The sequence below is a fragment of the Struthio camelus genome, chromosome 11, assembly GCF_040807025.1.
Source record: "Struthio camelus isolate bStrCam1 chromosome 11, bStrCam1.hap1, whole genome shotgun sequence".
Taxonomy (NCBI): domain Eukaryota; kingdom Metazoa; phylum Chordata; class Aves; order Struthioniformes; family Struthionidae; genus Struthio; species Struthio camelus.
The window spans coordinates 26,489,461-26,513,393 of record NC_090952.1 but is presented as its reverse complement, the minus strand read 5'-3'; the positions used below and the strand labels follow the sequence as shown (position 1 = coordinate 26,513,393).

The following is a 23,933-nucleotide window of genomic DNA, read 5'->3' as shown; positions in this document are numbered from 1 at the left end:
CTTTGCTGGAAACAGTCAGTGATTGCTACTACCCAGCGCTACTCATGTGCATTACTTCAATGCCAAAAGCTCAAACCTATTCTTGGCTGGGAATCCACTTGCTTGGGGAAGCGACGTTCCCTGTAGCATACAGTGGTTCCTTGCCAAAGTAATTGGGGCCAGGGAGGGAGTACCCAGGCACTCAGAAGCCTGGGTCTGCACATGCCACTGAAAATAGAAAATAAAATGTTGCAGCCATTAGTGAGTTGTCATTAATTGTTCTCCTGATGAATGAATATCTTTGAGGAAAGAATTCCCATCTTCTCCCAGTAATAATTATTTTTGCCTGCCTGAGAAGACATCTCAAACTGAGAAATTCACACACAAGGAAACAAATCCCTGTTTTATTTTGAATCTTGTTTAGGCTTGTACAGCACTTGAAGTATGTGCCATGGAACTGGGTTAAACGAGAACTGCCAGCAATTTTATCCCTGGCAATTATTTCTCATGCACAGGCCTTCTAGCACATGATAAGCACTTGGATAAAGCCTTTTCTCCATAACAAGAAAAACATTCACAGCACTGACAGCCCTCAGACCCCCACCAACACTCCCTGTCCAACCTAGAAGTATCTTAGACTGAAAAAGAGATCATACATCAACACAAAAACAAACAAAAAAATCCCAGCCACAGCAGTTTTTAAATCTTTAAATAGGAAAGAGAATTAAAGAAAAACACCCTTGGTGAAGCCTCCCAGGATGTCTGCTATTTGGTGTGGGCTACACCGGTCAGTTCTCCCAGGGCAATATGCACACTCTGGTCTGTTCATGAGGATGCCTAGCTGCTTTTCCTCCTTCCCTTCCTGGCATAACTACAACCAATCATTTTTTCCTCCCTCGTTTTTATAGGGAAGATGCTGGTATCTTCCAGTTTAGAGGGAAGATAAAGAATCTTTCTCCCAAAGATCTGGCCTTATGTAATAGTAGCTTATTAAAGGAGAAAAATCAAACTTCTGGTAATTTTCCTGGAAGATGCTAGTTAACAGAGGAATACAAGTGATCCCAGCTGACTTTATATCCTTGTTACCAGTGAGCTGTCTCTATTAGACCAATAAAAAAGCAAACAAAGAAAAAGAAACCCTTACATGTAATGTGTAGCCCACTTTTTCCTCCAAAAACTGGACACCAGCTGTTAATAAGTGTCTTAAATTTAGCAGCTCTGTGAAATGTTGGGGAAAGGTCCCTCTCCTCCCTAGATATTTCACCCTAAAAAAAGCAAATAGCAGGTAGAACTTCATGGTTCAGAAGATCAGAAACAGCATGCAAAATCTCACCTGTGATCATCTGCTACAATAAATCCTGGGCTGGGGCAACCGGAAAGTTATCATCCGACAGCAGCCCGACAATATTTCAGTGAGCTGCTGGCCAAACGGCACTCGAAGAAGGGCATCCATCTGGTGATTTGGCTCCAGGGTGGGTTTCTCAACAGAAACAACACACTGCCAAAGTGGAGCAAACAACCACATCCCAGCCCTGCACGGCCCCATGGAGGAGGTGCCAAGGGAAGGAGAAGCAGCTCAACCTCCCCAAAGTTCACTTGTGACTAGGCACAGACTGTCCACCCTGTCCATTTCTCCAGTTCTGCATTCATTTGAAATCACAGCGTTCCAGTAACTATTAGAAAAAAGTTTCCGGAAGTGCCTTGCAAGAGTAATTTTTCAAAAAGCTAAACTTCAAAAATACATAAGGAAGTGCCTGTACTGCCACCCAGCTGTTTGCCACCTCATAAATAAGCTCATCACAGACAAATCCAGAGGGTGGCTGTTGAGCCCAATTGCTTGGGCCAAGCTTTGGAGAGAGGTAGGTGCCCTGCTGTGGACAGGAGCAGCCAGGGACCAGGAGACAAGCCAGGCTCTAGTATGGCCTCTGCTGGTGTTGCAGACACCGAGCACTGGTGTGAGTCATTGCCTTGCAAGTCCCAAAAGTTATGCAACCATTCCCATTGCAGACTGGCAATGTTTTGACAATACGCAGTGCTGGTCTGCAGTCCCCAGAGATATGTTTACCACTTCCCTGAAGCCCGATGGTGTCTTAGTAAATTCTACATCATCTAATATGATTGGCCACAGCAGCACAGAAGTCTGAAGGACACGTATTTAAAGCTATATTGAATATTGATCTATATGTACTTCTCTGGTAATAAACTCCATAATACACAGTTGGAAATTCCAAATCCTTGTCCATTCTCTAAAGGGTCAAGGATATGGTTATGCCTAATTGCTTTTGTATACTCAGTCTCTTCAAAGCATCTTGAAACCAAGGAGTTAAACAGGGTGTGATATATGATATGCCCAAAGGAGGGGAAAGCAAAAAGCAATTCTGAAGGTTGTTAAAAGCTATAACAGGAACTATTATGTAGTATGCCATATAATCCCAAAATTCAAAGTGGACATGCACAAATACATTTTTTATTAGTTATAACATTTTTGGAATAAGAGTGATTAAATTACTTCAAGAATTTAACAAATCAGAAAACTTATATAGAAACTACAAAAAGAGACAGAAATAAACTGTTTTGACTTGCAAGTTTATGAAGAGAGCACCAGGAATGTACCAGAAGCCTAAAGGAAATCAGAGAATCTTTTATATCAGTTGTGCCATTATAGTTTGGAAGTTACATATAACTGTTCCTGTTATTTCTTTGTCCTGCAAAACAGTATTAATAAATGACAAGACTGACCAACTTCAATCTCTTACCAGAGAGTAATGAATGCAGTGTTTCAGGTGTCACTTTTATGCCATTTTTCATCAAAAATAGAAAATTATGTAAAGTCATGTAAATGTACTTCTTACTGCAGGGGTTTTATATATGAAAGGGTGAAGATTTTGAAATTTTGAGAGTCCTTGCAAGTAAATTAAGATTTTTCCATACTGACAAATTCCAATCATTAATTTACATACTTTTCCTATAGAAAGAAGAAAAGAAATATTTGTTTTCTTTCCAGTGGGCACTGCAGCATGAAGTGGTTTCCCCCCCCCCACTGCCAGTTGCATATCCACAAAAGCAAAGCAGGACCCCAGGAACGAGACTAGCTAAAAAACATGAAATTTATTGAATTGCTTCTTTTTCTTCTTTAGCCTTGCAAGAAACATGGAGCACACAAAAAATAAGTACACAAAATAGGGAGTCCTGCTGACTTGCATTTCAAATTTGTGCACTATCCATATACCATTTCCACTGCATCCAGGCCTTTTCAAGTAATTCCACAGGCTGCATCCCTGCAAAAAAGTTCATATTTCCTTTCAATAACTTCCCTACATGACTATATATAGTTCTCTAACTTATTTCCTGCCCAAGTAATTCAGGTTCTACCCATGTGCCTTATTAGCTTTACAACTAATAGCAGACCCATTCGAATTAGATGTGCCTGTCCCAATCCCTCTTTGGTTCTGGCTCCGCATATCCAGCTCTCCAAAGAACCTGCATCCATCTATTCCTTCCCTTTAACTGCAAAAACATCTCCACCCAGGTCAGAGGCCACCACTCGCAGCCTCTTCCCTTCTTTCTGTACTCTGATAGCAAGGAAACAGCACCAGCAGAAGATCTTGGACCTCTTTACCTCATCTTCTCACCCTTGCAAAGGCAGCAGCAAGAGAGGCAACAGTTCTTATCCTGACAAAGATACCAGCCCTAGCAGGTTTGCCCTTTTCCCCCCCTCTTGGTCTTGGAGAGGGAGAAGGCTGATTAGAGGCTGGGGAGCAAAGGAGCCCCTCTTGGCTGTACACGGCTTGAAATTTTACACAGCTTCCAACAACAGCAAAGTCTAGCTGTCCACACCGAAAAAACTAGGCTTTTGGTCAAAGGGGATTTCCCCAGGAACCCACAGATAGGTGAGAAAAAGCAATGGTCCATGCAAAAAAAACAGTCAGTAGACTTGCCTGTAGAAGGGAACACCAATCCCTCTACTCTCAGCACCTCTCTTCACGAGTCTGACCCGTCTATCCAGCCCCCTGTTCAATTCTGTTACTCCCCCGTGCTACCCTTTTTCTCTCCCCAACTCTAATCATGTATCTACATACATTGCGCTGTTTAAACCAAGCTGGGGGTTACTAGAGCAAACTGCACTCACACTGCTCAAGTGATGTGTAGCCCAGGAGCTCCAGATTGGTCGCCTCAGGGTAAGAGCTCAGCAGCAGCAGCAGGGAAGGGGGTGGCATGGGACGGCCTGCCACGGGCCAGCCCTGTGGTCTGCAAGAGTTTCAGTGGCATGTCTGTTGATGCTGAAGGAAGCCACTAGAGTGTCTCAACAGCACTGCAACATTTGATAGTGTTGATACCTAAATTGTCACCTTCTGAGGAGTTCCTTGCCCTTGCCAGCAGGTGAACGGAAACCCTGCACACCTCTCTGGAGATTGTTTGCAGGCAGATCATCTGTCTGCTGAGCACAATAAGCAACTCTGAATCAGGCCAGATTTAGAGCAGTCTCCTCACAATTTGAATATTTAAGTTAACAAAACATCTAACCAATGTTGAATTAAGTGAATGACTTCACTAAGCCAGCCAGCCAGATTTAGCCCAAAAACATGAAACGCCTGCAAGTCATATTTGCCAATGCTTTAGGTGAAACATTGATTTTTTGAACAAGAAAGGAAAAAAGACAGAAGCCAACATGAATTCTGATGTATCTGAACTGGAGTGCGAGCAAAACATACAAACTAATTAAACTTTACCTCCAAGACTACTAGTAAATGCCTTAGCCAAAAGGCTCTTTGAAGATGGTGCCATCTTTCTTAATCACCTCCCAAAGTATTTCTACTGCCAAAAGTCACACACAGCCTCTGCAGCCCTACAGCTCGAAAGCCGCAGGAACTGGATGTTCAAGCCCTTTTTCCTAGGCCTGTTACCTGAGCCCTAGGATGGACAGGACTGAGATGCAGCGTTTGGGTTTAGCTTGAGCCCATGGGCACTTTGGCCTGTGTATCTGAACAAAGGAACCTTAACACACAAGCTAATATCCATAAATCAACATGAATTAGTCACAAATACATATTGTGACAGTTAATACTGTGACAAACATTAATTTTAACATTTTTTCCACCCCTTTCCTAAATTAAACTCCTTACAGAGAGTCTTACAAACTGATATGCACTCTGTGGTCATGAGAGCTGCACCCGGAAAGTTTGTTTACTCTGTTTAAACCTAGAAGCATGGTTTTGCAGAACCGAGAACAAGCAGATTTTTATTCTAGAGAGCAAAATAAAATTACAAAGTTGTCTCAATTAGCTATATAACATGAGGATAAGAAAAAGCACGCTGAAATCAAAACATAATGATAATACAAATATTTAAATAACCTTATAAAGCAAACATGGGCAAAACATACATAGTAAGCCCAGGTAATTTCCAGGTATGCTGTGAAATCAAAAACTGGTTAAGAGAAACAACATCGTTTCTACAACGCCTAAAATTCCTCTGAAACTATTCCCCTGAAATATTCCACCACCACTCTGCTTTCCCATACATGCTGATCAGATGTACTGAAAATGTCTTATATACTTGAACGTAAATAACAGATGAAGAGAAAGAAAAAAAGAGGAGAAAAAAGCAAATAAATTGAGAGTCTCAAATGCTTTGATGTTTAGCATTCAGCTACTGTGAGCAATGGGTGACAGAGCAAGTAACTAGACATCCAGTTCTGTTACATTAATATTAAACTTGTTCTACTAGAAAACACACACAACACTCTTCTCTTTAATAAGCTTTGATGACATCAAAAAATACTATTGCTATAGCTTTAAAGTCCACCAAAGCCTTGGTCCTTCATTGCTTGCAGTCCAGTTCTTACCACTCAAACAGTTCAGTGAGGCAACTGAGGAAGAGTAACACTACGTCCCCAAGAATCACGTTTGCTGCTATGTTCTTACGTTTACAGAGGTTTAGTATGAAAAACATAATATGCCCTTTCTTTCCAGACCATTATCTTACACATTTACTCACTACTTCTAGCACTGTCAGCTTACCTGGGACACGGCGGAAAGGGCTCGTCCCCTGGAAGCTGGCATATTGTCCTTCGCCTGCACCATCGGCTGCCAGCCCTGGGACCACTGAGCTGAGCAAAAGGACTCAGGCACGCAGCGGTTCCTCTCGGGGAACTGGGCAGAGCCCAGGGATTGCTCTCACGGCTGCCGTCGAGAGCGCTGTTTTAACTGCTTTCATTGCTACTGGTCACTTGGGCTTTTGGTCAGCCAGAGGATGGGAAAAACCATGAACTTGGCCCAGCCACACCTGACTTTTTAAAGTTTTTAAAGTAGAATGTCAAAAATACAACTTCCCAGGGAAGAGACTCAATTCTGGTAGCTGCATAAGAAACTAACCACGAAGTCACACCATTCCGGCTTTTCTGAGAAACTATGAAAAAACAGAAAACAAATGCTGGAGGAGCATGGAGAAAAATAGGATGCCTAATTCTTCCACAAAACCAACTTGTTTAGGTTCAGGTCAGCCTCCAATGGCAGTACATGATGATGGAACAAGTTGACCTTCTCTGGCACAGACATGATTTCTCAAGCAAATTAACCTTTTTCTCACCTACAGACAGAACAACAAAAACAAAACAAACAACCCATAAATCAACCAGTAAACCTGCTATTTTAGAAGAGAGAGTAGTGAAGTAAATTCTTCCAACATGCCCTTACATCATTCATATAGACAGAAAAACAATTACAAAGCAAATCAGATCCTTTCTTTAATTGATTGCACTCACAAGTTCGTCGCTCAAGAAGAAAAGTTGCCAAAAAGTTGAGCAATATTTCAATTCTGAGCATTGGTGAAAATATACCTGCCTCAATTGTTATTCTTCTTTCCAGAAGGCTGCACAATATGTGAAAGAAATCAAAATCTTAGTTAATTTGTTCTAAAATTAAACTTCTAGATACTGAGCTTTAGACTGTTGCACACACATAAGAGATTGTTGAAAATCTTACCTCTGTAGACATTTGTTTTCATATAGAAGTGGTTTCTTTTAGCAGAAAAGACAGACATGTACAACATGCAACATGCCTCTTCATATTGAGCCAAACCTAGAGCAGTGTCAGAGCTTAACGCTGCAGATACAAAATCTGCACTAGGTCCTGGAAAGAGGAGATAGCAGGTTAAAATCAAAACCTTTTTGTCACCTCACTGATCAACCTTCGCCCCATTCCAGTAACCTGCACCAAGCTTTAACAGAAGCTGGAGGGAAGATCCTTCTCCACAGTCATGATGGATCTGAAACCCAGCAGGGCACAGGCCAACTGAAGCAAAACCAAATTAAAGTTTGGCTTTTCACACTTAGCACAAAAAAAGCAAGCCAGCTCATGGTGCCGATAACCATCCCACTTGTTCAGTTCAGAGTGGGATATTAATTTAAGGCTTTTGCCCCTAGACCTTAGTCTGGTGAATTCAGGTCCAGCTTTGCACATGGTCTTCCTCACTAAACATCTGTCTGGCACTGTCCCAGCATTACATTCCGAATGCCACTGAAAATATCCTCACATACACATATATTGAGGGAAAAGGCTTTGATACATGTATAAGCCTAAACAGAACTCCTCTCAGCTCCTTTCTACAGGTTTTCTTGGAGGAAACCCTTGCTCCTTAATGCAAACTCAAGCCTGTCATACCACCTACATTAATCTTAAAGCTGTTCCAGCACATCATAATTGCCCTGACTGCAGCATGTCTAACACTGCAGTCCCCTTGCATGCCCCTGCAGGACCACTGCATCTCACTAAGCAAAAGATTACTGGGCACAGTGGAAAAGAGCTGACATCAGATTTATTAGGTGTAAATACGTGTAAAATAAGAGTTATACTCAAATTGTATCCCTAATGAAGAGGGCTTCTCCAAAACACCCCCAAGCCTTTGGACTGCAAAAGCTAGGAAAAGGCAGCTCTATCTCATGCCTAGAAAAGAATCACTTGGGAAAACGCAGCTCTTTCCTGGTGGTCCTTCACTGCAAATCAAAATGAAGTTTCTCAGCAGCCTCTTCACAGAATTTGCTCAAGAACTTGTTTTCATTTACCGTTCAATCTTTTTTTCTCCTGTTACAGCTTTTGCACTATTGTTTAGAGGAACTTGTACCTCTGCCATTATATCAGATTCCACCTTGAATTGCCTGTTTGTATCTTCTAATTAAGACAGTGATCTGGATTGAAATCATATTGATTCATATAAGGCAGTTCAATGAAGAGTTCAGCCAAAACCAAAATTATTTTTAGCATCAAGCACAAACTTCAGATCACAGCATACTTTGGCTGAGGTGGCTGTTGAACTAATGACTAAAAGGTGCCTCTTAGTCAAAAGCCACCAGTAAGTGCTAATTCTTCTCCTGGCAAGAGTTTATCATGTTGAGGTTAGGTTGTGGCCATGGCAGAGACTCCCTATAAGAGTTTTAAAATATATTCTACCAAATGATTATCCATTAAGTAAAATTAGTATCTTGTACACTAAAAGCTTTAGTGCTGAATATAACTAATGATAAGTTAAAAGGTGGCCATGTAAGTAAGCAAGATGTGGTTGATCCAGCTTTGCACTTTCAGTAAAGTGGGACAGATTAATCAATTCAAATACACTAGAGAAATATTTACTGAGAGAACAGACATCAACAATTAGAGCTTCCCCCCATCCCAAACACTTATTTGTTAAAAATACTTTTTCAACTTGAACTGAAAACATGTACTTTGAGAGTTTCTACTTGAAATTTTTTTCCTTAAACTTTCTCTTCCTTTGGAATTTCATTTTAAAAGAAATCTACATTCTTCTGTTTTGTCTGCTGTCTTTCTGGGGAGAAGAGCAGTAGGTAGGAGATGGAAGAGAAAAAGCAACAAAGAAAAAAGACATTAAGTCGCATTTTATAAGAATATTGAATACACTAAGATACATCACTTATTATGCTTGAAAGTGTTTCTTGAAAGCATATGGCATCTCAATTTTATTTTTTTTGAAAGAGATGCACTCAGGAAATCATGATAAATGAATGTAATCATCCAATAAAGAGAAACAGGAATGTTACATGAAAACAAAACTCAAGCCATGACACTAACAAAGTCATTTAAGTCAATGTGTTATTAAATAGTTAGATAATATAACCCAAGAACTACATGAAAAATATAGAACAGGACAAATACATGCAGAAAGTTTCAACGCAAACTATTTGACATACGTAGGAAATTGATTGTAAGTGATTACAAAGGAGTGCATTTAATGGAAACAGCCATTGGGATTTTTCTGAAGAGTCAGGTGAGAAAAAGTTGTACATATCTGGAGAAGTCTGGGGTTCATTTGGAGTCTTTCAAGTTTCCTTGAATAACCTGTCCATAAGAGCAGACTCCATGTTTATCACTCTAAATTGGCCGTTTCATGAAGCTTATGGAAGTGCTACAACTTCAGCTGGTACTCTGCATTTTCTGCCAGTCTGCATCTGTTCTATCCCAAATGGGTTCAGTCTGATCCCATGCTGTCACCTCTCACTAGAGACTTACAAACATTGCTGCAACTAGCCTGGCTCTCCTTGCTGCTCAATGTTTCCCATAGACTACAGCTATTTGCAGAGTTAGTGCCAAAATCACACCCGCTGCAGAAGACCAGTCTCCAACTAGGGACTCTAGACACAAACACAGAAGACAGTTTTCCCAGGGCTGTAGTATACCTAGCTATCCCCTTCTTTGTGGTGAAGGGAAAGCTAGGCTCTGCACTCATGCTGATAAGCATTACTCACTGAACACCCTCCTCACCGATTCCTGTGTCTCGGGCAACTTCCCCTTTTCTTTACTCTGGGTTTCACCAGACCCATCTGAGTGTCACCCTACTTGCCAAGCCACATTTTGGCTAGCAAACCAGGACTCCACATTTGTAAAATGAAGGTGGCTCTTCGCTGCCAAAGTTCCTGTCAAAGTGCTTCCTATGTGACCTGCATATGTTGCTATAAAGTCAAATCCTGGTCTTAAAAAAATAAGAAAAGTTCATTCATGAAGCAACGAGCAAGGTGAGCTGGTGTAACTCTTGTTTAATTTTGCAATTTCTAGCATGATCCAACAAAATGCTTTACTCACTCCTTCCTGAGGAACAGACCTATGATTGCTTCTGCTCCCAGGGCATGAGCTGCAAAAGCCTTTCATAGAAAGCATCATCTTCCAGGTTCGTGGGAATCTCCTGGGTGTCCCTGCTGTGTAGTTCTTCTGTGCCTCATGAAAGCCAGCGTTGCACTGCTCTGGTCTCTCACCCCCACTACTTTTCCACTGAATTTGCCCACTTAGGTCTGGACTCCAGCTAGGAGAAAGTACAGCTGTACTTGTACAGAGCACTATTCCTAAAATAAGGAAAGCAGTTATAACAGTGACAGATTATTCAGGTCCTGAAAATTAGGCAGATGCTTAAACATCTAGCTGAGACAAAGTTGAAGTTAAAGATTTGGAGAGGGGAAGACAATGCAGTGCCTGACGTTGTGCAAAATTTCCTTACTGTGCACTGTCTTAGAGTGTGTCCTAGCTGTATGTTATTTTCATCGTATATAGCACATATAACTGATAGCTTTTTGTAAAGAGTAATTCTTGATTGAGATTTCTGTAACAATTGTGCCTGGCAATGCAGATGTGGGGGAGAATCAGCTAAACAGATCTACAATCTTTAAGGATTTCACTGGGATTAAAGTTCAACTAAAAAGTTAGAAAACAAGTAGGTTAGATTTTAGCAGAGCAAAGTTGGGAATCTCAATAAGTGCAGGATGAAATTCAACAGGATAAAGCCAGGGAGAGAAAGGACACAGGGGAAATGGAAAGTGTTCAAAGCTAAATTAATGTATGCCTAAAGGTTAGGCATACCACCTAGCAGTAACTGCACAGGGAATATTAAAGTTGTTTTTTTCTACTTTTAAGCCAGTGTGAAGGAACAGAGATGTAAAGGTAATCAACAGTGAAAAAAGCAGATAAGAGTTATAAAGCATCAAATACTGAACAGTATTGGAACAATTGCATAATAAAGTTGAAAACATAAAAAGCAGTAAGAGAAGCAAACGGAGTGAACTGAAGGAAACTTCACAGGGTGGTAAAATAAAAATTAGGACAATTTTCAGGTACCAGGCACAAGCAAGAAGTTAGAAAAGCAGCTCAAGAATCTGTCAGAGCTAAGGCAGCTCAAGATATTAGCCAAAGAAGTCACCACATTCAAAGACTGAAATATTGCTTTATGGAGTTGGGAAGTACCTAAAATTTAAGCTTCTCATAGGAGAAGACAACACAGAAAAAATAAATCCTGATGTGTTATGTACTTCTGTAATTAATATCCCAAGGCACCTAACAAGGCCACACCATGAAGGCAGATGTACAGACAAACCCAAACTAATCTGTTCCCTGAGAGCTGCAACTCCTTCCTACATGCAACAGAGCAATCAGATCCCTCTGCCAAGAGGCATGATGGCCTCCATAGAGCTCAGGCATCCATCACCATCCAGCAGATGTAGATAGGTCTGCCAGAATCAAGCCTTCCTTGGATGAGTCAAGGTCTTCGGAAAGTCCTGATCTCTAAATCTTGACTCTCCAAATCATTACCTTGATTAGAAAGTTATAAGCAATCCCACCTGGAAGAAATAGACTTTACATTTCACTCTTAAGTCATTAATAAGTTCCTCTCCAATAGAAGACTTACAAGTTCATGGATTAACACACATGTGACCTTGCACAGTCAAGTGGAAGCTTCCAGTGTCCACAATGTATGTAATAAGCCCAATGTCTCTCCTGTAGTTATTTTTCTACTTGGGTCTTCCAAGTGTTGAGCTCTGAGTGCAGGTGTAGGGTCACTGGAAAGGCAGGAAGGTTTGCACACTTGGTGTTCCAGACCAGGCAAGGGAGACACGTGCTAGTGCACGTATTGGCCAAGGGCAACCTCTGCTAACCAGAGTCTACCTTCAGCAGCACCACAACCATGGGGTGGAGAGGAAGAGGATATTACTGTATTTTATTTCCAAAAGGCACACATTTCAACTAAAACACAGTATACTCCACACTAAGCCTTGAAGGACACATTCTCCGTGAATTTAAGGTATTTCAGCTTTGCCTTTCATTCACATGATATCATCTAGTAAAATAAGATTTTATTGAAATAGAGATTCAGAAGAACCAGTGATTGATTCACAAGGCCTAAAACACTGAAGACTTCAGTGAGAGTAAGAATCCAGGCAAGGAATCAGGTGTTTCAGCTGGCCTCTCCCCAAGAATCAAACTTTCCACCCATTTAAACCTCAAGATACATGAAATTAGATTGCATGTCACACTAATTTGCAGAGCAATTAAAACAGTTTTCCTGTTCAAGTTTTGCTTTGAGGAAATCTCATATTTGGTAAAAGTGGCAGTGAATATGGCTCTTCAGTAAATCCAGGCATCTATAAACTACCTTGAAGGACTACTAAGACTTCTTTGAGTGAACTTCCCATGCTTGGTTCTGCCCATGTAGTCATACACTCATGTTAGTCTTCAGCTGGAAAGTTAGTTCAGAGAGCACTGAGGATGAAGATAGTCCTGCCTGAGGTTATGCCTCTCTTGCACCATGTGACAAAATCCCTTAGAGTAATAAGCACTAAGAGTGAAATGCAGTATTTTCTCATATTAGCCTCCCAAATATTGTTTATTTGCTGTTGATACATCAGTTTATCTTCCCAAATCTGGGACAATATTTAACCAGTAAGCAAATGAGTTGTATAAGTAAACAAACAAAAGGAAAAATGGTGAAACAGGGACTCATTTATCTAGGTCTAGAAAAGTGCAACTCTCAATGAAATTTAAGGTCTGAAAAGGGATCCACACCACAACTACATAGTCCCTTCTCCTAGGGAGACAGAAACAGCCCAACCCATGTTTTATTGTGCACTCATGTTAGTTAGTGCATGGGTACTGCTGTAATCAAGTTACTACACTGAAACAAGTGTAGTGAATTTATGCTCTTCCTCAGGTAATAAAGGCGGCAACAAGAGATCAAAAGTGGAAATAGCACAGAAGTCGTAGGTTTTGTTCACTGTGCTTGTTTGACTTTGATTCTTAGATGGTTGTTAGGCTCAGCCTAAAAAACATAACATGCTTCTTTCCTACAAGAAAATAAGGGGTAATTTAGTCATCTTTAAAGACACACAGGTTTAGGTCACAGGAAAGTTTTTACACAAACTGGCATTGTAGCTTCAAATGCATTTCAGGTGAGTCACAAAAGCAATTCTCTGGAGACCATCCACCCCTTATGTGCATTATGCAGTGCTACCTATTACATACAAGGACATAGGCACAGACAATATTTGCTCCCCAGTTCTCCTCTGGCAGCAGAATACAGCCACCAAGAATGATACTGATAGCGCTGCATCTGGGGAAAAAGATGCATCATGCCAACCAGTCCAGAGTTTGTTCACAGTAGTGAGTTACACTAAACCTCTTTCTCATGGCTGCTCAGTGAAATGAGAAGAAATATCAAATCATGCTGTTACCTTTCAGGTTTTGCCACTGCTACTGTTCTATTGTTAGATATATAGGACACTAAACTTGTTAGCATTTGTGTTTGCTAAATAGGTTGCCTCAGTTGTGCTTTGAGCCTAACGGTCATTAAAAAGACAAATATGTCTTCATTTCAATATCTGTCTTTGTTTTACATGTATTTCAGTGACTAAGGGGAACCATTAAAAAGTTACATAATGTGTCATATGAGTCTTTCTTTGAAGTTGGAAACAAACAGCAGCCCTTTGACCTCATACACATATTTGTGTTTAATAAGTAAAACCACCTTGTCTTTGAAGGCTACATAGCTTTCTCACTGCTGCCACTAGAGGGAGAAACCTATTCTTGGGATCTGGTCTATTTTTGGACTAGAATCAGAAATATTTGTTATATGGAAAAAATCTTGTCCCCTGTGTGATTATCATGGGTAATACAACAGAGGTCCTCCAAAAATGAAGTGGGATAAACTCCCTCACTCCTCCCCAAATAAACTCCAGTTACAATTCTCAGACCCTGCGAATGTAAACACTAATGCAATTGTTCTTGCTTTGCTGGTGATACAAATCCTTCCACTGTGTTTACTCCCATCGCATGCAGGGGTGGGGAGCCCAAACAGGAAGGAATCATACTAATAGAAAACCCAGTATTCTAGGCACAAAGGATGTTTTCTACCAGCTTAAACTAATTCTGATGGAAGTATTATACAATTACCAGTAAGGAACACTGGAAATCCACTCTGGACTGAAAAAGTCCTCAAGTAATTTATTTCACTAAACTAAATATTAAAATCTGGGATTTGTACTTCCCTCTGCTTTTTCTCACCCTAGTTCAATAGGAAGATGGATACTGATGAATACTTCTGATGTTGCTGTATTTTAACTGCTTAAACTAGTAGTGATGATTGGTTTGGATGAGTATTTATAGTGGTGACAAGGCCATTTCATTTTGGAGAAGTTCTTTGCAAAACTTCCAAACATGGGTGACAAAACCACAACTAATTAAATCCACCCTTCCCTGCCTAACTATGAAGCATCTCATCATCATACACTGGGTAACCACAGAAATGCTTTCAAATATGGGCTGCTGGTGGCTAACAATGAGCCAACAAACCTGGCTTCATAACACACAGAACAGATGTTCTTAGCAGAAAAAAGACACACCATTCTCTTAGACAACAGGGTATTTATAGACTCAGGGCTTGACCATATTCTTCCTGGGATACTCATTGGCCTTTTTCACTGCAGTGAGGAGCAGCACCGCTGACCATTAAGCTCATTAACAAAAAAATCTTTGCATATCTTATGATTTAATTGAGCTGCAGGTGCAAGAAGTGCCACATACCCAAATTAATTCCTTCCTATGCTTTAATGGCAGTCACAAAGGGGCTCTGTTAATTAATCATGGAATACTTTCATTTGAAAAGGACTCCTGGAAGCCATCTGGTTCAACCCCTTGTTCACAACAGGGCCAACTTTGAAGCCAGGACCTCATTCAGTCAAGTTCTGACCATCTCCAAGGATGGATATTCCACAGCTGCTGCAAGCAACCTGCTCTAGTGTTTGATCACCCTCACTTCATAAAATTTACTCTGTATAGCTGATTTAAGTTTCTTTTGCTGCAATTTGTGTTTATTCACTATCATCCTTAGCTGTCCATCTCCAAGACGGTCTTCATCTTTGTAATCATCAATAAAGTAGACAAAGATAAGAGTTAGATTCCCCCCACCCTTAGCCTTCTCTTTTCCAGGAGAAGCAGCTCAGTTCCCCCAGCCTCTCTTCAGTATCACATTATCCAACCACCTAACCTTGGTTGCTGTCCACTGGCATCGCTCCAATATGTCAAGGTCTTTCCTGCACTAGGAAACCCAAAACTGGGCACTCCAGATGAGATCTTAATGAGCTATACAGAGGAAAGTAAACACTTTAAATTATTGCTGGCTATGTTCTTGCTGATGATGTCTTCACTGCAAGGGCACACTTCTGCTTCATGTTCAACTTGCCCACCTGAACCCCCAGGTCTTTCAGCAAAGCTGCTCCTTAGCCAGTTGGTCTCCAGCCTGTACTGTTACAGAGTTGCTCCAAACCAGGTGCATGACTGCAATTGTCTGTGATAACCTTCACAAGGCTTGTCAGCCCATTTCTCCAGCCTGTTGAGATTACACTGGAGGGCAGTCCTGCTCTCCAACATATTGTCTACTTCCCTTGATTTGGGACCATCCATAAACTAAACAAATCTACAACAGTGAACTGAGAGGGACTGGATTAGAGCCATGTCATCTATTGTGCCCTGGATTCCTTACTGTGCCAGGGCTACTGAGGCTCTAGAGGGAGAAGAGCTTCCCACTCCTCCTCCCTTGCTCCCCCAGCAGCCACACATCTGGGGAGCCAAAGCATCAAGCACCAGCAGCAGGAAGAGCAGAACTTTCAGACCTGCTGCAATACCTCCCTCACTTTAGCACTATTTCTGTAAAAGGGGCTGGAAGTCAAGATTTTCGCTAAAAAGCTTTAATTTATGATCCATAATGGCTACAGTATTTTTGTTTTCATCCTTGTGAAGATTGTTTTTGATTTCTGGATGCCAAACTGCAGCTGTCTTTGTTTCATTCAAGTGATTTTTTTTTTCCCCTCTTGCAGTGATTTTATATCAGAAAGCTTACAACATCCCAAATTTTTCCATATACATACATATATATAAATAAAATAGAAGACATTCCACAGTAATTTTTCCATTCTAAAAGGATTTTCATCAGCCTTAAAAGGTAACAGCATATGCAGTATGTCACACAAACATTTCCTTTAATTGCAAAGTTTGTGTCAAAGTCTGTTCTGAAACAGCTATACAGTGTACTTCATATAACCCTGAATTACAGATGAGGCTACATTCTAAGTATGAAATATTAAATGAGATCATAATAGTTAAATCATTCCATTGTCATTCCAGTACTGTAACTCAGGTTGGCAGACCTCATACTCAGTGATGTCACCACTTATACCTTGCTATAGTTTTGAACAGAGCCCAGTTTGTATAAGTTAGCTTTAACAGATGAAAAGTATTAGCATTTTTTATTTTTTCCTTTGATCATACTGAGTTATCCATTGCTTTAGTGTTTTAAAAATGCATATTAATGAGTTACATGGCAGGTTAAAATATCCTGCTGTGACAAACGACTGAAGTAGGGTTAGTGGGGTTGCACCAACATGCAAGGCAAAGGGACCAGGTGACAAGGGACACTCCTTAGCCCATCACACTTGGAGAGTGACCGAAGCACCACTGTGCAGGCTGGACAGGCCATCAGAACTAGCTCTGAGACAGCAAGGGCAGCTGTTGGATTTCACCACCTTCCACACATTAAGTGCGGTCCTACTTTGCACAACTCCCACTAAAATAACTCAAGAACCATGCAGCATAAATAACAGCAGAACAGTTAGAAAAATCATCTCAGTCTTCTAAAAATAGCTTATTTTTGGTGAAGCTGTTCCTTCATGTCTTTCCTTGAGAAAGTAGTGATGACCAGAATACCAATAGGCGGCCATTAATGGTGCTCTTGAGGCATCCTCTACTAAGAGGCACATTTCTCCCAGAGCCTTCTGCTTTTCAGACAGGGAGCATTTCCCACCTCCTTTTCTCAGGGTTAGAGAAGTGACCGCCCACTCCCTTCTTTTCACCTAGAAAGGTCTGCTTACACTCCAGGGCAGGCCAGGAACCTGGCCAAGCTCCTGGGCTCATGCCATGCATTGCAGCACAGCCCCAGCTCTCACTCTTTGGCTTTGCTGGGAACAAAAAGTGACCAGCTCCTGGCCAGGCAGCTACACCTACCCCATGCCCATTGCTTTCGCTGGCTCATCTTGCATCTCTGCTGTTAACTTGCATATTCACAAATACAGCAGTTAACCTGACCAGAATTAAGCTCAGGAATGCACATCCCCGATCTGCAAGATTTCCAGAATGAAGTTTCTTCAATCAAGTAAAATTGTTATACTGTCAGTACAGGTCTCAAGTCAGACACAGCCACAGTGACTTCATACAACTCAGCTCAATTCCACTAGTTTGAGAGGTTTCAATAGTCTTCCCTCAAAGTAGAAAAGACTTGAAATTCAGTTTATAGCTTTTATTTTGGCTAATTTCAGAAGTATTCAGGGCAGGGTGGAGAAAAGCAGAACATCTTCCTTTCCTGCTGTCAACTGAAGCCACTGAGATTTTTAGTGGCTATCAGGATTTAATTCACAGGCTGCTATGGAATGGAAGTTTTTTGTCTATGTAACACCATGAGCTCCTCAGAGGAAGAGCCTGGGCAACCAAAGCATCTTACCATCCCAAATTGTAATGTTTTCTGAATTCCCTGTAACATATTAATATGGAAAGCACATCTAACAGTGGTGACATTTGAGCTACATGAGACATTAGGAAAGGGAGTGACAGGAGTCAGATGCTGCACTAAGCATGCACACATATAGCCAAATAAAAGGTCAAATCAAAGACTATCCACATTCAAGGTTTATTTCAGGACCCCTTCTTCTATCACTACTAGGGGATCCACAGCCCTTTCAGAAACAAGCTGTTCCTGCTATTGCTGGCTTTGGACAAAAAGCATACTGCTGCTAACCTCTTACATAAAGTGAACAGACAAACAGCTGAATTGCTGACCCCTAATGGCCTTTTCCCTAGGATTTGTGGGTTTGCACAAAGAAGCCAACATTTTACATGCAGTCCTTGATGGAGCTTGGAATTGTGCAGCAACGCTGTTTGGAGTGCACACTCTTAACCCAATTGTTTGTGTACAATGTTCCTCCTCTGAGGCCAAACACTGTAGGCCCCTGGGTTATTTTTTTTTTTAAAAGCTGCTTGGTAACACACAACTTTGAAACCCTGCATACATCACTATCGCCATTAACGTTGTGATACAAGTGCAAGCCCATAGTCAGGCAAGTTCATCTTTATTATAGCCCATCCTCTGTTCTGGCTGAGCACACAAAGCTCCGCAGACCTAAACACCCAAATTATTATGTGCTTCTTGGCTACCAGCATGCAAGCATTCAGTGACCATACAAAATAAAAAGGCACAAAGCAATACGTATCAGGTTTACTATTTAAATGGAAGATATTTAGCAAGATAAGTTGACTCAGCTTGAGTTTTGAAATAGATTCTCTTCATTGTTACTTCTACATTAATTTATATAATATTTATAATAGACTTTTATAGCCTTATTTGTAAATTGGCAACAAATAAGATGTAGGTAAGCAAGTGCCATTTTCCTTTGAGGATGGAGAACCACCAGCAAACAATGTGCTGATCTGCAGTGAAGTGGCACATTTCCATCACTCACAGGCTATGCTGGCCTGTTCGGCCACAGCCGAGACTCCCAGCTCTGCTCAGCAAACCATGCTGCCTCCAGAGCTGCCACCCCCCCCGCTCCGCAGTAGATCTGTTCAATCTGTTCAGGTACAGTGGTGGAAGCACATTCTGTAGCAGAGTATTTCAAAGACCACAAGCAACCTGTTACTGACTCACTGAACATCCTCAAGCGTCCCCTAAATAATCCAGGCTCATACCTAGGGGAAGTCAGAATAACACAAATGATCCTGTAGTCAGAAACGATCTATTTACACAAACATGAAACAAGCTCAGGATGAAAGCACCAAACACTACAATGCACTAATTCAACAACAACAAAACAGCATTCAGGCATAACAGCAGGCACAAAAATCACCATTGTACTTTTGGTTTCCAACCATTCCAGCTCTGAGCTGCTAAGAACTACAGTATATATTCTTCCGTGTTCCTCAGCTGTACTGAATCCTACCTATGAATCTTCATTTTAATTCAAAAGCATACTAATTGTTGTGAATACACAAAGTATTACCTGGGATAACACTTCAAATACAAATTAAAGGCTCTGTAAAATTATTGTAATGCAAGAGTACCATGGTTTATTAACAGCAGATTTGCAAGGTTAATTTTCAATTACGTATTTCTTATTAGTTCCCTAGCTGTCTTGCTATTATTAAATTTAAAGAGGAAGATACTTTGAATGTGTCCAGCTTCCGTGGCATTATCACTGATAATTATTCCTATTTTCCAATTTGTGTTACTCTTGTGTCTTGCAAAATTTGTAATTAATGAGCAAATAATTATAGCAGCACTTACTAGAGCTGCTTTAGTTAAAGCTGTGTCAGCTTTTGCATTAGGATCCCCATTTTTCAAGGGTTTATAACTCAAGCATAAAAATTCACTCTTGGCAGAGCCTTGTCATAAGAGCTGTCTGCTGAGCATTTTTTTGTTTTTAAGTGTTTCTAAGCAGCATTATGTGGTTCCTTTAAGTTATTGGGCATTTTAAAACGTTATACTCACAAGGGCATGAAGTTTATAGCTTTTTTTGTACTACAATACCTCTAAAATAAAGACACTTTAAGGTGAAGGCATCTACCTTTAAAAAACATGAAATAAGACACATCAGCATCTCCAAAGACCAGAAGCAGGTTTTTAATGCCCAGTGGTCATTAGCCTTACAAAACAGACAAAGAAGAGAGCTTGACATTCAGGGATGTTTATGCTGATCCCAGCTCATTCATGCACACACTCAATTAAGACACGAGTGGTCCTTAGGAGTCAACAGGCCCGTCCATGCACACAGAGACACACACCTATTCACCGCTCAGATTCAGCAAAACAAAGTGTTTCTTTTGATGCAAGTTTTAGGCTATCCCTATCCACTGTGAATGGTTGTCCACGCACTTTGGAGAACTGAGCATCGCCAGGTTCAGTTCTCCAAGACACCGAGGGCCCTAATGACCCTTAAATCAGCTGCACATTAGCAGGCTTAGCAGCCCCTCGCAGAGGCACCCAGCAGTGCCCAATATCTGCCTGGGGCCAGCCTTAGCCTCAACCTGCTGCTTCTCTTTTGTCCATGAGAAAAAACCCCAACAGAGGAAGAGCACAGATGCCAGGACACAAACTTGGGCATGCCCGTGTGCCTGGGGCACAGGGTGCAAGGCACCATGCGCACCATGCTGTCTTCCCCGTCCCTTCCTGCACCCAGGAGCACACAGGTGCCAGCAGCTGCCAGGAGAAGCCCCGCTCCATGCCTCACATGGCACAACCACCCCTTCATCACAGCCCCTGACAGCTATTAAAATAATAACATAAAGGTGATTTGCGATTTGTGGTCATTTTTGTTGTGCCACACCCCCCCCTCTATTCTATTGTTTGTTCCCTTTAACTGTGCACCACTGATGACCACAACCATGAGCATCTGCTAACCAGAGCAGGGGACAGAAAGTGTGGCCAAAAATAAAACACTAGGGAGCAACAAGGTCCTACAAAGCACATGTGCAACTTTGAACTTAAAAGGGGGCCCACAAAGAAGCAGAAAGCCACAGGGAAAGAAGAGATCCATTCACAATCAATCACACTGCAGTCACCAGGGCTAGTGGAAAGGGTAATAGGAGCAAGCAGCAGGTCACCGCATCGGCACAGACACCATGTCCGAGAGCACGTACAGGAGAGCTCATTGCAACCACTTCCTTCAAACACCTGACACAGCTTGTCACTCTCCAAAGCACTGGTGAATGCACCAGTTCATCACTACCCATTTTTCCATACACTTCCTCCTCAGGAGGTTTTTGGGGAAATCACCTAGCTCCTGGGCTCTGGGAAGACAGAGTCTTGGAGCTGTTTGACCTGAACACCAAGTTTAATTAAAACACCACTGTAATTTAGCAAACAAAGAATAGCAACCAGTCAGCAGTGCTGCACAGATCAGGCTCAGTTCATTTATTTAAACTTTAAAAAGCAGGACAGACTAAGACCCTTCCAGCCAAGAGCAGGTAGAAGCACAACTCCCTAGAAGACATAGCCCAAGAGAGCCCAGCAGAGCAAACGCAGAGGCCTACCTGTATCAGTCACAGCAGCTCACAAAAAAGTTACATCCTCTTGCAAATCCAAACAGCCCATCCCTTAAGCCTGCTCACCAAGAGAGCAGCATGTGCACTCAGCACACCTTCTATTTATGTTCTTTTTAACGAATGTCAGCTGAGGCTCTTCACACCCCCATTTGTGTAATTATCTCCTCATCTCTGAGTTAACTCCTGCTGAGGGAAAACCCTTTCCTCATCTATTAGTCAATGCAGAGTCACCATGCTGGAGCTAGCAGCTGACCCAGGTGGAGGGGGGTGAAGGACAGTGTCCACAGCTGCTCCGCTCTAGGTGTGAACCTTTCTTCTCTTCCATGTAAAGAGAACTTTAGCCCATAATGACTAAGGGGACGCAAATACACTTGCTCACTGGTGCCATTTTCATGATCATACCATATTTCACAAGCCCACTACCATTAGCATGTCCACAGGTAGCGCTTTGCAAACCTCCGTGTGTTTCAGGAATGCTGATACCTTTATTTGTGCAGAGCACATATGCAGAGCATGGCCAAACTATGGCTGATGTTTTTATTCTATAATAAAACCTAGCTATACATACCAACTGTTCCTCCTCCTATTAGGTGCCTGTCTATCTTTTAGGTAAATATTTCTCTTGCTGACCTAGTGTCATGAGCTTCCTCAGTTAAGATTAGTTTGCTAAATCTAGTCAGAGGAATCTATATGTGCTGCTATTCCCTAGCTGCTGATGGCCTCACATTTTGACTGTAACCATGGTACTGCTGGATTTATCATGGCTACATGGCACAATGTGTATCTCATTATTCTTCCCTGACAGCTTTGTATAGCTTTTATTTAGCTGTAAAAATAATTTACATTTCTTGAGCATCTGAATTAAAGATAAAATAGAACTATGACATCGAGGGCTGGAGATTTTATGCAAATTTATTTATAAAAATAAATCACTTCACAAAATTACACAAATGTCTTCTACAAATCACCCATCTCTTAAAAAGTTAAATATTTCTTATCTTAAAAACAACGCCTTAACACATTATATAGTTGCAATGTGAATGAAAACAGAAGAAAACCCAAAGTGAAATTTAGGTCCCTGGGTTGCTGATGAGATCAGTTATGTGATATGGAATTTTTCCACTTCTACATCACTGACTTGAAATTGCCCCAAGTCAATAGCACATGGTTCTCCTCATCAGCTGCTGCTGACCTGGGATGAAACTCTGGCTCCACCGATGTCAACGAAACTCCTGGTTGACTTCACTGGGGCTGTGATGTCAGGCTCCACGAAGTGATGTACATGAAATGCATCGGCATTACCAGTCCATCTCATAGTGACCAAGTATCCACATCACACACTTAACCAGTTAGTTACAAATTTGTATTACTACCATCTTTCAAATAACTTACCCAACTCTTTCCATGTGCAGTGCACTCCCAGAAACAACCAAGGCCACGAAAAAAAGTGTCCAGATCTTTTCAGGATCCCAAAGTACAGCAACTGTTTAGCACTTGGTCCAAAAGCTGTGTTACTCAAACATTCTGAAATAACATTTCTGGAAAGACCTAACAACTTCCATCTAATTCCAATACACCAAAACATCAGACATCCAGGTATCTTTTATTGTCTTTCAAGATTTCAGAATGGAATTGAATATATTTTAAAAAGTGGGATACAAGTTATGAGGGTTTTGCTGACTATAAAACTGCTTTGAGGAAACAATTAAACATAAGTTAATTTGATTTCAAAATAGTCATAGATTTTGAATACAAAATTTCCACTTCGTGAAACTTCTCTAAAAACTGTTGACATCTTCTTTTTGCTCTAATATCACTCCTTTTTAACTCCTTCAAGTGCTTGCTTATTGTAACATTTTCTTCCTCTTACCCAGGGTCTCTGCTTTATATTCGTGAAAAAAAAGCAGCTGTTGTCTTGATTTTCCAATACGTTAATCCATATATGTTCTTAGCTTTGATCAACAATTTCACTACGATGTTTCTTCTACTTGGTGACAGCAGTATCCAAACCATATCAGAAACCTCTGTCCTTCCCATCCTTCTGCCACCCTGAATTCGTCGCTGTGCAATTCTATTCCTATTGCACGTTATCCAGAAAGGGTGGAGAATTGTTTCCTGAAGAAAAAAGAAACACAAAAATATTAACCAGTAACAGACAACAAATCACCGTATGTCTTCATGCGACAAATGAGCTGCTGCAAAGATGGGAGAACTGCACTACTACATTGCTTCTCTCAGTCACTCGAATGCTAACGCAAACTATCACAATCTCAGAAGCAGCACCTCTGAGGACGGATGGTGCAGCACAAGGCGCTCTCACCTCGCGCGCCCGCAAACACCGCGTGCGGGGCAGCCATCCAGGGCACTCGGGAGGACCGCCAGTGCTGCGCGCCTCCAGCCGCAGTTCCCAACTCTTTCAGCCCAATCTGTGTTTCTATAGCCACTTTTAACGGCAGATACTAAGGAACGGCTGGTGCCTTGGTGATCTGCGCCTCACTGATCTGTCACGACGCGGCTCCTCTTTCATGAGTCCCTCCTGCACAC

At 41.4% G+C, this 23,933-nt stretch overlaps 1 long non-coding RNA gene across 7 annotated transcripts in view; it reads right to left on the bottom strand.

Moving 5' to 3' along the window:
• Positions 1-22,325: 22,325 nt before the first annotated feature.
• The window catches only part of LOC138068749 (uncharacterized), a 96,639-nt gene continuing 95,031 nt past the window's right edge, over positions 22,326-23,933 (bottom strand). For all 7 annotated transcript variants that reach the window (XR_011143485.1, XR_011143480.1, XR_011143482.1 and 4 more), the window contains one exon: positions 22,326-23,504. This is a non-coding gene — a long non-coding RNA (uncharacterized lncRNA). The remainder of the gene's footprint in view (positions 23,505-23,933) is intronic.